Raw genomic sequence first — 6,252 nt, 5'->3', positions numbered from 1 at the left:
ATTCTATGATCCTGAAACATATCACTGGTTGCTTTTAGAAAATGCAATTATCAATACTAAACTTTCTAACTCGATAATGGCTGAGTTGGTGAAGCAAAATTATCATAATGTATTTCAAAGCAGAAATCTTAGCATGCAGTTCATTTTGGCAAGTAAGAGTATGCCATCTCCGCTCCTTAAAGATTATTGTCTGATGGATGTGCTTTCCTAAGAGGTGGGTAACTATGTGAGTCACTCGAAATGAACTCACATCTTGCAAGAAAGCCTTTCCAGGAATGTATCACTAGAGGATGGGGAAGCCTCATCAATTTTTTCAATAGTCAGCTTAGTGGGTTAAGCACAACTTCTTTTAGAATGAGCTTTAAACTTCTGTATCATGGAGTGAGAATTCACAATTGCAACATTCACTCACCAAGGATCAATAAGCTTTATTCTAAAAACTCTCCCGTTGTCAGCAGGGAGATTCCTCTCCCCGCAGCTGCTGTCTTTCTTGGCTGCTGTTTCGGAGTGCCCACTGTTTCAAGGAATGGGGGAATCCCTCTGTCAGAATTGAGTGAAATGCAGCATGCAATCAGCCGTCTCACACCATTGCTTCTCTGGGAATGCATCTCCAAAATCATTAAAGGTTTACTCAAGTGCCTCTTAGGATGTTGCTTATGTGAAATGTGGCATAGAGATGCAGAGACGTGGATGGGAGTGAGGGAGGAGGTGGTATCATCTTAATTTATCTAAGTGAAGTGAAGTGAACTCGCTCAGTCGTGTCTGACTCTTTGCGACCCCGTGGACTGTAACCGGCCAGGCTCCTCTGTCCATGGGATTCTCCAGGCAAGAATACTGGAGTGGGTTGCCATTATCTAGGTCAGTAAAATATTTCAGTGGAAACTTCTGGGAAGTTTTCTTATAATTAGGTGATGTTTTTGTTGTTGCTGCCTGATAATTTTTCATCCACTAATTTAAATAGCAATTACTGCCACTTATTCTAACTCAGATCTTGGTCTAAGTACTAGAATTAATGTGGTAAATAAAATACCATATCTATTTGCAATTAACTTATATGCTAGTCAGGAGAAATACATGAATTAAAGATTATAAAATACACCATGAAGTGGTTATGTACTGGAGGTATTTCCTTCCTGTGTACCTCACTCTCTCTGTGGCTATTTCTCAACAAATAGACACAGATAAGGAAGGTGACAGTATTTATTACAATAGAGTTTGATAATGAAAGTTAAGAACTTTGCCACCTGCTGATTGCCTACTTGTTCTAATGTATTCACTTGACTCTCCTGGATTTTCTCCTGGCCAGTTCTTTCAGCACCATAACTCAACTGTGACCCTTTCAACTCCATTGTATGGAATTTGAGTTTGAACTAATGTTTTCTTATTTTAACCTTGTCACTGTTTCATCAAATTTTAAAATATGAATATGTGGCCTTAATGACAAAGTCTCTGGGGAAAATGCAGAACCTCCCTGCTTCTTCCCCAGTGCATTCATTCTGGGAACTCCCTAACCTCCACTCAAACCCACCAGAATGTTAGAGGGCTGTGCATAGTGCCCATGCTATGAAGAGGACAGCATCTCAGATACTTCCCTGGAGACTCAGTCAAGACTTCCCAGAGGAGGCAATATTTGAGATGAGACAGTAGATGAAAGAGTTTGTTATATAGATAAGCTTAAAAGAACATGCCAGATGCATAGATTTTCATGTTCAATTGTTCAGAAAAGTACAAATATGCTTCAAATAACCATAAAATCATTGTCATTCTTGTTGTTTAGTCACTGAGTCATGCCCACTCTTTGTGACCCCATGGACTGCAGCCCACCAAACTCTTCTGTGCATGGGATTCTCCAGGCAAGAATACTAGAGTGGCTTGCCATTTCCTTCTCCAGGGGGTCTTCCTATCTCAGGGATAGAACCTGCATCTCCTGCATGAGCAGGCAGATTCTTTACAGCTGACCCACCAGGGAAGCCCCGTAAAATCATTGGAAATTGTCAAATTATCAGATCAAAGATGGAATGGTTTGGGAGGCATGGTTATAACATTACGAGATATGTAAAGGCTTAAGAAAAGGTTCAAATTGTAATACATGTCATCATGAGCTACAGAAGAATTCTAACAAAACAAGGAATTAATAAATTGCATTATAACCAATGGTTCAAAGCAACTGGATTGAATAAAGCAAAGACTAGAAGCAAGAGACAATGACTAGAATCAAGATGCCAAATGACAACAATCTGAAATACAGCAAAGTATTAGGGATGGAGAGCATGAAAAAAAAAACAGTGGATTTTGAAAATATTCATTCTGTAGAGCCAGTGTCATATTAGTAGACAGCAAGTTGGCAGAGTTATACACAGATCTGGAAGTCAGACAGAATCTGATCTGAAGATTTCATAATAGCTGAAACCACCGACATGAATCAAATTGACTAGGGAGAATGTGCAGGATGAGAACAGAATATCAGGGACATAGTGAAAGACCAGTCATTGAGTGTTTATTGATGGACCTATTTTAGGCCTAAGACTGGTTAACTTTAAGCCCCGCAAGAGAGACAGACAGACCGAGAGAGAGAGACCCAAGAAGAAGAGAAAGCAAGGTTGTGAGAAAGAATCTAATATTTAAAATATTTTAAAAATAGAAACAAAGTACAAAATGCCAACACTCCAGTTCACTTGTTCATTCATCATTTAATTTTACAAAAATATTTAGAGAGCACCTCTTACGATTCCAGACAATTTGGATGCAATAGTGAAAGGGAACCCTATACACGCTTCTGGGCCTTTTGGTGTCTTCCCCTTGTTTATTGCGCTATCACATGACTTCCCCAAATTACAGCCTCTAGCACAATGCTATTTACACAGAATGTCACTTGTGAACCAATGAGCATTATAATTAATAACTAGGAAAAGAAAATAGGGCAATGTAATGAAGACTATGAGAGACACACAGAAGTCTGCGTTATATTCCTCAGAGCTGGGGTTACATGGTTAAACTCATACATTCTAATAAAAACTTATTTTATCTTGCCAGGTAATTCACCTCTTGAGAGAGAAAACGAATCGATTGGGAACAAAATGAATATGATTTCAATTGTATTGTCCTCTGGACTTTTACTAGAGAAGGCAATTAATGCTGTAATGAATAATAATGTATCTGAATGCTCACTGTCACTGAAGTGAATACTCTGATTGTTCTATAACTAGATAACACACTCCTACAAGAAAGAACTTTACTAATATTAAATAAAAATTGATAACGGCTGTTTCCATTTGCTCTTATGACAAAGGTGTAAATTTCATCCTTTAAGCAATGTTTCAACCTCTACTTAGGTAAATGACATCTTGTCTAATGTAAGAAACAGGAAAAAGATGCTGGTTGATTTTTTTTTTTGTTTTTTTTTTTGCCCTACAGGTACCCTCAGCAACTGCAGTTACCCAAGTTTACTCTGATACTATGTAGTGGTGATGTTTCAGTAGGACTTGGGAGGATGTACCCAAGACAGATGAACAAGCCCAGGTTTCTAGGTTTCACAAGAGTTATCTGATGTCAAAGCTTCATGTCATCAATATTTGAAGATGCTTTGAAATGTATTTAAGTTAGAAATATAAGCAACAGCTGAAGTAGTATTTTTTCTCTAATTTACGATTTAAGTTCTCCTATTTAAAATCCTTCTCTCCTAAGAGTTTTTGAAACAAACACTCAGGATGTGCTTTGACTTAAATACTTTTAAGTGATATACTCCTAATTCTCCCTCCCAGTCTCAAAATTAATGTAGCTTTCAAGTGTCCACTGAGTGAGTGTTCAGTTATCATTGGGAAACCTAGCTGTTCTGTCTAAGGAAAGGCACTTTAAGAAGAGAAAACCCAAATGGCTGGGATATCTAAAAGCAGAGGGGACAGGTGAGGCAGAACTATGTGGCAGGCAGTAGCACTCCAAAGTGAGAAATGACCAACTATGATAAGACTGTATGTATTTGGTGGGTGTCTTTGCTACCTGCTTTCCTTCCTCTGTGTGTCTTTGTTGGTATGTATATTTTGGGGGTGGAGGAGAGGTAGCAAGAGACTCAGAGACTCTGTTTCTCAAGTCAGTGCTGAGTTATACCTTTTTTCTCTTTTTTCTTTTTAAGGTTTTTTTTTTTTCAGCCCTTCCCCCTCCAGGATCACTACAGTATGTCCAGATCAGCAATAAGTCCAGACCAGATAAATGGAATAATCAACATATAAGATTTAAAAATTAGATTTCAATCAGAAAATAAAAACATCAACTCACACAACATTGTAAGTCAACTATACCTCAATAAAAGTTAAAAAATAAAGACATCATATTTGGACATAAATATACAACATTTCAGTGTTAGATACATAAATTTCATCTGAAGCATGTTTATCCTAAAAGCAAAGTTAAATCAAAAAAGATGTCACCTCGAAATATTTCTAAATGGCCTTATGTAAGTAAAGCATTTGGTGGCTGTATGTATCTACTTATCCATCTGCAAATCCATCTATTTCCATCCATGCATCTACTTATCCATCTATTCATCTAACATCATCTAGTATCATCATCACTATTATCTATCTATCCTTTCATACACTATACTAAAAGAGAAAAAGCAAAATATTTGATACTCAGCATATAGACAATGACATTTAGGAAGACTCATTCTTTGAACCTTAATTTCCTGTATTACCAGTGTTATTTGGAAGGTATGTGTGTACATAGAGAATGTTTATTCCATTAGTTTTGGCAGATATGTCTTTTTGGAGAGGTTTTTTTTAAGTGATTTCTGCTTTAAGGGCTCATCAACATACGTTCCTTCATATCACCAATTAAATAATTTTGGCTCAAGAAAACAGGAGGGGAAGTTGTTTATTTTTATTTGTTACCCTGAGTTTAAGATGATATTTATGAAGTTAATCCTTAGGATACTCATTGTGTAGTCTTCTCAATTGATAAAGACAGTCTTTCATTGTGCCAGAGCTCTTGGAAAGACCACAGACATTTTCTGTGAAAGAACAATATTAATGTTTTTCTCCTGAGAAGACTTTACTCATTTGCTGTAGGAAAAATAAATAAGGATGATTACACAGTTCCTTAGTAAGTGTGTGTGTGTGTGTGTGTGTGTGTGTGTGTGTGTGTGAAAGACAGAGAGAGAGATGTGTTTTACTTCTTTAAGGAAATATAATCAAAAGAGTCAAGTATTATACACGAAGAACATGTTAATTAATATATAATCTATATGAGGTACATGTTGAAGAGAGGACCAAAATTGTATTGTTAGCTTTTTTCTCTTTTCTGCTCACTGTGTCTTCATATTGAAATATAAAATATCAATACTGCAAGGGTATCTATAAATCATTTTGTCCAACTATCTTGTAATATATACAGTTGGGAAATATCAACTCTACATGAAACTGATGTGTGGTAAGTCCTTGAGCAAAGAAAAGAACCCAGACTAGAATGCAGTTGGCCCAACATCCCATAACGTAGATTTCCTTAGATACTTTTTCCATGATCTACAATTACATCCTAGTGGAAAATTTTACAAGGTGACTATTCGAGTCTCTGTGACCCTTTATATTGTAAAACTGAGTAACTCCAATAAAATTAAAACACAAATTTTAACTTTTTGTCATTTATAACTTGAATCAGGATCCAGCAGCATTTTATGTTTTCCAAAATAAATCCTGATGACTGTTGAAGAACTGTAATGAAATTCAAGAGGTTTTATTTATTTATTTTTTTATCTTTTACTACCAAGCAAAAAGGACCTCTAATGCCCCACTAACATCTGCACAGGAGTCAGGTACTGTGGAATATAGGGGGATTAATGGAGAAATAATAGTTATAACAACAACAATAAAATTATAGAATTTATTTGCTAGGGCTGCCATAAACAAAATACCACAAACTACGTGGCTTATACAAGATAATTTACTGTCACAAAGTTCTGGAGATGAGGAGTCCAAAATCAAGATATCCACAAGTTTGCTTCTTCTTGAGAGCTGTGAATTTTTTTCATTCTTCTCACCTAGCTTCTGGTGGTTTTCTGGCAGACTTTGATGTTCTTTGGCTTGTAGAAGCATTTCCCCAATAGCTGCTTTTATTGTCACAAAATATTTCACCTACATGCATGCACGTCTTCAAATTTCCCTGTTTTATAAGGACACTGCTGCTGCTGCTAAGTCACTTTAGTTGTGTCCGACTCTGTGCGACCCCATAGACGGCAGCCCACCAGGCTCCCCCGTCCCT

The sequence above is a fragment of the Bos javanicus genome, chromosome 18 (genome assembly GCF_032452875.1).
Source record: "Bos javanicus breed banteng chromosome 18, ARS-OSU_banteng_1.0, whole genome shotgun sequence".
Lineage (NCBI taxonomy): Eukaryota > Metazoa > Chordata > Mammalia > Artiodactyla > Bovidae > Bos > Bos javanicus.
This window is presented reverse-complemented; position numbering follows the sequence as displayed.